Genomic DNA, 8,892 nt, shown 5'->3' on the forward strand with positions numbered 1-8,892 from the left:
TGGTGGCCAAGGATACTTTTGAATTTCCTTCCTTTCGCAGTCTTCCCAGATGCCTCCATTCTTCATTCTCTGAAAACCTCATGGCATCCAACTGTCAATTGTGCCCCAAATCTCAGGCAACTGGGTGAGCTCAGGCCTCTGACGCTTTTCAAGAGTGAGTGCCTTTGGCAGACTGTCCACAGAAAAGGGACTCAGCTCTATACATCATTTCATGCAGTGTGGGAGAATGATATAGGTAAGCCAATCAATACACCTAAACACCTCTTCCTTCAACTACCCTCTCCCAACCCTCCCCAATATTGGTGTGAAATAACTGCAGTAGAACCACTGTCGTCGTTTCAATATTTTATTGATTGGTCCGTTTGGTTTTGAACATATAAATGTACATTCATGTCATTGTAATGCTGAAAATCAGTAGTATTGTTTTTTTAAAAAAAAATCAGTGTGGAAAGTTTAAGGTAAAAGAAAAGGCTTCACTTAGAAAAACAAAACCAGTGACTGCTCCTATCTCAGGCACTGAATGGCCAATCACCCTGGCTTCATATACTTCCATCAAAGCTTGGGGATGGTGTCATGAAATACCTCCTGCAATGTGGAGGCAGGGAGTTCAGATCAGGGAGATGGCAGACATGTTTAATGGAAAGAAAAACACACTCACCACCCAAGCCCACTGAGAATATGAAGAAATTCTAAAATGTCTTGGATAAAGAGGCAGAAAACAACAACAACCAGAAGCCTTATTCACAGAGGTTGAAAACTTTGAGAAATCAGGGAGCTGGTTTTAGCACAGCGCTAATTCAAACTGGGCTGGATTCTGGATTCAATTGAAACACGGAGGGGAGTAGAATGATTGCTGTAGCCTATAACTTCGCAGAGGGGCTGCCAGATGCAGTTTTCCATGCACGTTTAGAAATAGAGAAGCCACGTCTCATTTGTCTTCTAGTTCCCTGTCAGCTAATCTGACTTTGTAATGTAATTCAGCAATAATTTATTTCTATACTCAGTGTCAACATATGTTGATAGCACATATGATTGGTCAAGCTTTTCAACCTATTCACAGCAATCCTCAATGTCAAGGATGGATAACCTGCGATCCTTTACATGTTGTTGGACCACTCCAACTTCCACCATCCCTGACCACTGGACATGCTGGCTGGGGCTAATAGGAGTAGAGTCCGACAACATTTGGAGGACCATAGGCTCCTCATATCTGCTGTAGACCATTCCCATCTTGCATTTCTTCCAATATAAACACAACTTGCTCTTGCAACTGCCACTTGGGAGCAGATAGGGATTTGGGCACATATTGAAAAGGGGAGGAACCTCTATAAAGAGGTGGTTCCATAGTATGGATCTCAGGGTAGTTTCATCATGAGAAGGGGCAAGATACTCAGAGGTTGCAACCCATAGCCTGCTCATGTGTTATGCCATTTTCCTTTTTGTTGCACCAATGGGGTTGTAGGTTTGTACCTCAAACTCACTCCCGAAGTTTGTATTATGGACAGGTCTGGTATCATTTATCCTGAGAGCTGGAAGAGTAAAGCAGACACCAGTAAGCTCCGAGTTGAAATATTGTATGAGCCATGAATTCCAAAGTTGACTTTGAAGGAAGCCATTGTCTGTTTGCTTCACCCCGTCCATCAGCAAAGGATATTTCGGTGCTTCTTCTTTTTGCTTAGCATAAGGAATACAACCAATCAGGGATTATTATACTCATATGCATGACATATTCAAAATCAAGTGACCGACTTATAATGCCTGACTACGAATATCCTCTCTCAGTCAACCACAATGTTAAAGCTTTATTTACATCCCAGAAGCTTCCTGATTTGCAGGGTGAGACACACACTTGAGTGACACCACAGTACTTTAAGATGCTTCAAGACAGATGCAGAACGAGCCACCCATAGCTTAAGACGTCAAATAAGCATGTGCACATGGTGACCTCATAAAAGTCTTTTGAGGGATGAATTCAGTTTCCAAATTTAAGACATGGATAGAAGCATTCTCAATTACGCTAAGTTTTGTTCCAAAGTTTTCTCCCTAGATCCACCAGGAAACCCATCAGCAAGGTGAGATTTGTTCAACTGCATTCAGTCCTTCTCCTGTTGACCTGTACACCAAATAATACACTATCAGTGGTGGTCTTAATGTGGGTGGGTGGGTGCTTCTCTCCTCCACCATGACCTTCAAAACATGTGTAGCACAGTCTCCCAGCCAGAAGTATCCAATGTCTTAAAGTTCCTGTGATTTCTCCCTTCTCCCCACCGTGATTTCTCCCTTCTCCCCACCAAGAGGACGTATTTATAGGATCACTTTAGGATCAGGCCCCAGCATTAAGGTCATGTATGTGGATGAATACATGCATCCAGTCAAACAACAAAAATTATAGGAACCTAAGAAGCTGCTTTGCACTGCATCAGACTCTTGGGTCCATATACTTCAGTAATGTTCACTCTGGCTCTCCGAGGCTTCAGTCCAAGGGCATTCCTAATCCTGTCTGGAGATGGCAAAGACTGAACCTGAAACCTACTGTACGCAAAGCAGATGCTCGAACACTGAGCTACAATCCTTCCATTGACAGATTTGGAAAGAATCAATCGCATCATCTAGTCCCAGGTTCAACATAGCAGCTTCGCTCTTCAAGAATCCCCACTTACGTTTGCATTGGACAGGCAAGAGGAACCCTACTTGGGGGCCATTCATCCACAGAAGGGAAGTTTTCAGCAGGCTTGATGGAGTCCCAAGGTTTTCAGAACAAAAAACTTGGAGGGGGGGAATCAATGAGGACTGAGCATGTTCAGTGGTGATATGATGCTAAATATCTGCTGGAAGGAAAAGTGGGAAGGGGGCTGAGGAAAAGGAATGGAATGGAATGTTCTAGGAAAGGGAATGACTTGCTGGCTGGTTGGAGCACATCACACAACATTTTGTTGTGGAACCTATTGTATCCACCTAACTCCTCATCTAGGCTTGCGGCCACCACCATATACAGTGGTACCCCGCAAGACGAACGCCTCGCGAGACGAAAAACTCGCAAAACGAAAGGTTTTTTCGTTTTCGAGTTGCCTCGCAAGACGAATTTCCCTATGGGCTTGCTTCGCAAAACGAAGCTTGCCCCGGGGACAGCGGGTCTTCTCTTTTGAAGCAAGGGGCTGCGGGGAGATAGCGATCTCCCTGCAGCCCCTTGCTGCAAAAGACGTCCGGGGGAAGCGGGGAAGAAGCGCTTCGCCTCCCGCTGCCCCCGGACCTCTTTTGAAGCAAGGGGCTGGGGGGAGATAGCGATCTCCCTGCAGCCCCTTGCTGCAAAAGACGTCGGGGGAAGCGGGGAAGCGAAGCGCTTCGCTTCCCGCTTCCCCCGGACCTCTTCTGAAGCAAGGGGCTGGGGGGAGATAGCGATCTCCCTGCAGCCCCTTGCTGCAAAAGACGTCGGGGGAAGCGGGGAAGCGAAGCGCTTCGCTTCCCGCTTCCCCCGGACCTCTTCTGAAGCAAGGGGCTGGGGGGAGATAGCGATCTCCCTGCAGCCCCTTGCTGCAAAAGACGTCGGGGGAAGCGGGGAAGCGAAGCGCTTCGCTTCCCGCTTCCCCCGGACCTCTTTTGAAGCAAGGGGCTGGGGGGAGATAGCGATCTCCCTGCAGCCCCTTGCTGCAAAAGACGTCGGGGGAAGCGGGGAAGCGAAGCGCTTCGCTTCCCGCTTCCCCCGGACCTCTTCTGAAGCAAGGGGCTGGGGGGAGATAGCGATCTCCCTGCAGCCCCTTGCTGCAAAGGACGTCGGGGGAAGCGGGGAAGCGAAGCGCTTCGCTTCCCGCTTCCCCCGACCTCTTCTGAAGCAAGGGGCTGGGGGGAGATAGCGATCTCCCTGCAGCCCCTTGCTGCAAAAGACGTCGGGGGAAGCGGGGAAGCGAAGCGCTTCGCTTCCCGCTTCCCCCGACCTCTTCTGAAGCAAGGGGCTGGGGGGAGATAGCGATCTCCCTGCAGCCCCTTGCTGCAAAAGACGTCCCGGGGAGGTTTTAAAATGCTGGGGGTCGGGAGCGCTTCGCTCCCGACCCCCAGCATTTTAAAACGCAGTTCCGAAGGGGGGGCGGGGACAGCTGCCCCAGCCGCCCCACTTCGGAAAGCTGTTCCGAAGTGGGGAGGGGGGGCGGGGACAGCTGCCCCAGCCGCCCCACTTCGGAAAGCTGTTCCGAAGTGGGGAGGGGGGGCGGGGACAGCTGCCCCAGCCACCCCACTTCGGAAAGCTGTTCCGAAGTGGGGAGGGGGGGCGGGGACACCTGCCCCAGCCGCCCCACTTCGGAAAGCTGTTCCGAAGTGGGGAGGGGGGCGGGGACAGCTGCCCCAACCGCCCCACTTCGGAAAGCTGTTCCGAAGTGGGGCGGGGACACCTGCCCCAGCCGCCCCACTTCGGAAAGCTGTTCCGAAGTGGGGAGGGGGGGGCGGGGACAGCTGCCCCAGCCGCCCCACTTCGGAAAGCTGTTCCGGAGTGGGGCGGGGGGGCGGGGACAGCTGCCCCCGCCGCCCCACTTCGGAAAGCTGTTCCGAAGTGGGGCGGGGGGCGGGGACACCTGCCCCAGCCGCCCCACTTCGGAAAGCTGTTCCGAAGTGGGGAGGGGGGCGGGGACACCTTCTGAAGGCGGGCAGGGGGCGAAAGTCTTTGTCCCCCCTGCCTGCCTTCCCAGGGGCTTTTAAATCGCCCCGGACAGCGGAGAAGTCCTCCGCTGTCCGGGGCGATTTTAAAATGCCGCCCTCCAGCATTTTAAGATCGCCCCGGACAGCGGAGAAGTCCTCCGCTGTCCCAGGGTTTTTTAAAATGCTGGGGGTGGGAAGAAAAGCCCTGGTCCCCCCCCCAGCCTTCAGACGAGGTCCGGGGCAGACTGTCCCCGGACCTGGTCTGAAGGCGGTTTCCCTAGGAACGCATTAATTGATTTTCAATGCATTCCTATGGGAAACCGTGCATCGCAAGACGAAAAAACCGCAAGACGAAGAGACTTGCGGAACGAATTAATTTCGTCTTGCAAGGCACCACTGTATTGTGTCTTGTAGCAGTAAATTCTCTAAATTATATGTTATGTGAAATATTGTCCTATGTCTTTCCTGGCAATCAAATTCATTGATTGTACACCATACATTTTCTCATCATCTTGCAATTTTTTTTCTTATAATCATACATAATTTTATAAAGTCTCCCTTAGTCATCTTTTTTTTTCTAAAATCAAAATCCCCAAATGCTTTCATCTAGGGATGGGGGACCCTTCAGATTCTGCTGTAATACAACTCCCATCATCCCCGACAATTGGCTTCAGTGGGTATGGCTCTGCAGGGATACCCCCCTTCTTCAGGCTATCCTCTCAGGAAATAGATCCCAACCCTCCTCTAAGTCTGATTTCTCTTTTCTGAAGCATTTTCAGCTTCATGATACCTATTTGGGGTGACATGACCAAATGATGCACCCAAAACTGAAACTTATGAACCCCTCTTTAATGCAGAACACCCCAAAAAAGCTAAGCACAAATGCTTTGTCTAAAGTAGTTTGATTAATCAACAACTTTAATAAAACACAGATATATTTAAATAATATCAAAAACAACAAAAAGTACTAATTGCTTACCAGTTTGGTGCAGACTTATTTTTCACCCAGTCCTTATATCAGCAATTGTGTCAAAATATCTCCAGTACATTTTTCATCAAATCTTCACAAGGAAGAGACTAGGGAACTTCTTGAAAAATAAATTCAGAAGTGAAGGCTGAAGATCCTTTCAGAAGCAAGATCCTGCAGGCTTCCCCCCGTGGCTAATTCCTAAGTAAGTGTTCTTTAACACTGGGGCAGCAAAACAAGCTTCATTTTATTGCTGAAGTAGTAGTAGTAATTATTATTGTAATAATTAGTAGTAGTAGTACCCTGCCCATTTGACTTAGTTGTCAGCTGATAGTGCTATGATTTCTGTAAGCTTAAAATGCAAAACTGCATGGGCTCATAATATTTGATTAGGATGTTTGACAAACTTTCTCTCTCTCTCTCTCTCTCTCTAACCTATCAGGCATGCAGAAACAGTTTAAAGCATGGAAAGTCTGTGTGACTAGAAGTAAATCTTTAATTGTGTGTTGCTGTCTGGTAGAAAACTATTTTCCTAGGTAAGGAATACTGCAGTTGCAGAGACAATGCAATAACTTTTCAAGATTGAGAGGAAATGAGGACTGCAATCCGTAAATGGAGAACACATTGATTTCATAATGAACTCTGAATAATAATGAATAATCATCATCTGTAGAGAGGCTGTTCTCTAGGAGCCTCTACCAACAGGTTTGATGGGAAGCAACAGGGAAAGAGCCTCCAGCCTGGTTGTGGAAAATTATTTCCAGGAATAAATAATGGAACTGTTAGCATTGCCTTCTGTACAGGAGACCAGCAGCGCCTATGCCTATTCCAATATTCACTTAAATATCAGTTTTTAATATTTTCAAGTATGCTTGCATAGCTGATGTTGTCAAACAACAAAAAAATTAAAGCTCTACAAAGTAATTACCCATTTGCTTCCATCACTATCAAGCTTCAGCTGCTCCCCCAATATTGAAGCAGGACTTGATAGTGGCTTAATTCTACTCAAATAAATTTAGGCTCGTAATCAAAACAGTGAAGATTTCTTTTCAGTTTCCAGCAAAATACATTGCAAACTACTAGTAGCTCAATTTCATGTACTTCTCTTCACAGTTAACTTTTCCAGCTGTATTATTTTAAATCTTCTTAAAGAAATAAGTGTGGGATTTTGATTTTCTAAGGCAAGAGGAAGGACTTCATGTAAAAAATAAAAATCAAAAATTAGCAAATGCACTGATATCAGGTGCTTGGTAGCCAGCTTCTACTGATTCCCGCACCTCAGTTAAAGCTCACTAGAGACAGCCAAACCTGTGAATCTCTGTTTCTCATTTTTCCAAGTTCAACTTGCTACATCTCCACATTTAGTTAGCATTTTTTTAATAAAAAACCCTCAGTCCTAACAAAAGTTCATCTGCATTTTAATTTGCATTACTCCAATTATACACAAATCTTCAAGCAGTTTTCCCCAGGACAATGCATTTTTTTGTACATCTTCCCAAAGATGTGCATTTTTACGCACATCTTTGCACAATTCCAAAATGGAAAAATGCATGTGAAAATTCAGAGAAGCGCTAAATTTGAAGGATAACTGCATTTTAAGTTCACATACTGCTTAGGGAAGTGTGAATTAGATACGCTTGCTATTAAAAGTGAGTTAAATAAAAGGAAAAAACCCATCCCTATGCACACACTGAAAGTGCCCTGCAATCAACGCAGAAAAACATAAGCCTCTTTCATGCACCTTTGAGAAACTGGAAGATGGATTTTCAGCACAGCACTACATTTCTTAAGCCTTGTCTTCAGCCTGTGCTCAGAACAAGGTTTTCTTGTGTTTTCTACAGGGTTGAGTATACTCAAGCTTCATTAAACAACACTGAAGTTTTACCACTGACTCCAACAGGAAGCAAATCACACTCATTGTTCGCTTGCTGATTTTGTGGGTAAATCTTGAAGGCTCATTTGGTTTCTGGCAGAAATGTTTGGCTCTCAAGTTAAATGTAAGCAGCCAAAGTGAGCAGCTTGGTGGCTTGAAAACTGGGCTGAGGCCAACTGGATTCTGAAGCTTGCTGTTGAGCCAAAGACAGACGAAGGTAAGAAATCTTTGGCCTAACAAATGGGGGCAGGATTCAGGTAGTTGATCCATGGAGAAAGGTAGGTGGGAATTCTAAAACAACAATAATCTAACACCTGGATTAGGATCATCTGAAACATTGCAACAACAACAAAAAAGTTAACCAGAAGATATCTGCCTGAATCTTCGCAGTTCACTTTGTAGTGTCTCGCTTAGGCTAAAATTCTATACTCTCTTCTGGGATTTATTTATGAGAAGACACATAGGATTGTAATGTTAAAGATAACCAAGCTACTGTTGCATTTGACCTAACAAATAATAATATTTTCGGGATACAGTCATCTACCAACAAGAAAAACGCACAGAAGCTGGTGCAGATATTGCAATGCTAATCAGCACTGCATGAAGTGGGTGAAACTAGCATTTTATTGCTGCTTATGACAAGAATTGGATTGGGGTCATTTATCCATATATCAACAACAAACACGTCTGACTGCCCCTGAAACGGGAATTTCACGCGGGTGGCGCTGTGGGTTAAACCACAGAGCCTAGGACTTGCCAATCAGAAGGTTGGCGGTTCGAATCCCCACGACAGGGTGAGCTCACATTGCCTGGTCCCTGCTCCTGCCAACCTAGCAGTTCGAAAGTACGTCAAAGTGCAAGTAGATATATAGGTACCGCTCCAGCGGGAAGGTAAACGGCGTTTCTGTGTGCTGCTCTGGTTCGCCAGAAGCGGCTTAGTCATGCTGGCCACATGACCCAGAAGCTGTCTGTGGACAAACGCCGGCTCCCTCGGCCTATAGAGCGAGATGAGCGTGCAACCCCAGAGTCGGTCACGACTGGACCTAATGGTCAGGGGTCCCTTTACCTTATCCATATACCAACAATAAACACGTCTGACTGCCCCTGAAACAGGAATTCCTTACATGAATTTTTACTTTATAACTTCCAAATTCACTACAATGCAACAAGATTTCAATTGCAAAAATAAGTGAATGAACCATTCGTTAGCGTGGTACAGCCATCCTGCCAAGGAAACAAAACATAAAATTTATTCCTGCATAACATCATTTTATTCTCCCTCCCCCAAATATCAGCTCTCTAAATATTCAGCAATGTTAAATGCATCGATAAATTGCTAAGCACGTCAGAATGCTGAGCGCTTCAAAAGGTGATCAAAATGGCTCACCACAGTTCTCCCAAGGTAATTCATGGGTTTCAAAGTAAG

At 46.2% G+C, this 8,892-nt stretch overlaps 1 long non-coding RNA gene across 1 annotated transcript; it reads right to left on the reverse strand.

Annotated features, from left to right (window-relative positions):
* Window positions 1-332: 332 nt before the first annotated feature.
* LOC310703335 lies at window positions 333-8,539 on the reverse strand. The gene is made up of 2 exons (XR_014524086.1): window positions 5,606-8,539; window positions 333-585 (listed from the first exon to the last, which is right to left on the reverse strand). It is a non-coding gene; the product is annotated as an uncharacterized lncRNA (long non-coding RNA).
* Window positions 8,540-8,892: the final 353 nt, after the last annotated feature.

This window comes from Podarcis liolepis (assembly GCF_965112155.1).
Source record: "Podarcis liolepis genome assembly, chromosome: 1".
Classification (NCBI taxonomy): domain Eukaryota; kingdom Metazoa; phylum Chordata; class Lepidosauria; order Squamata; family Lacertidae; genus Podarcis; species Podarcis liolepis.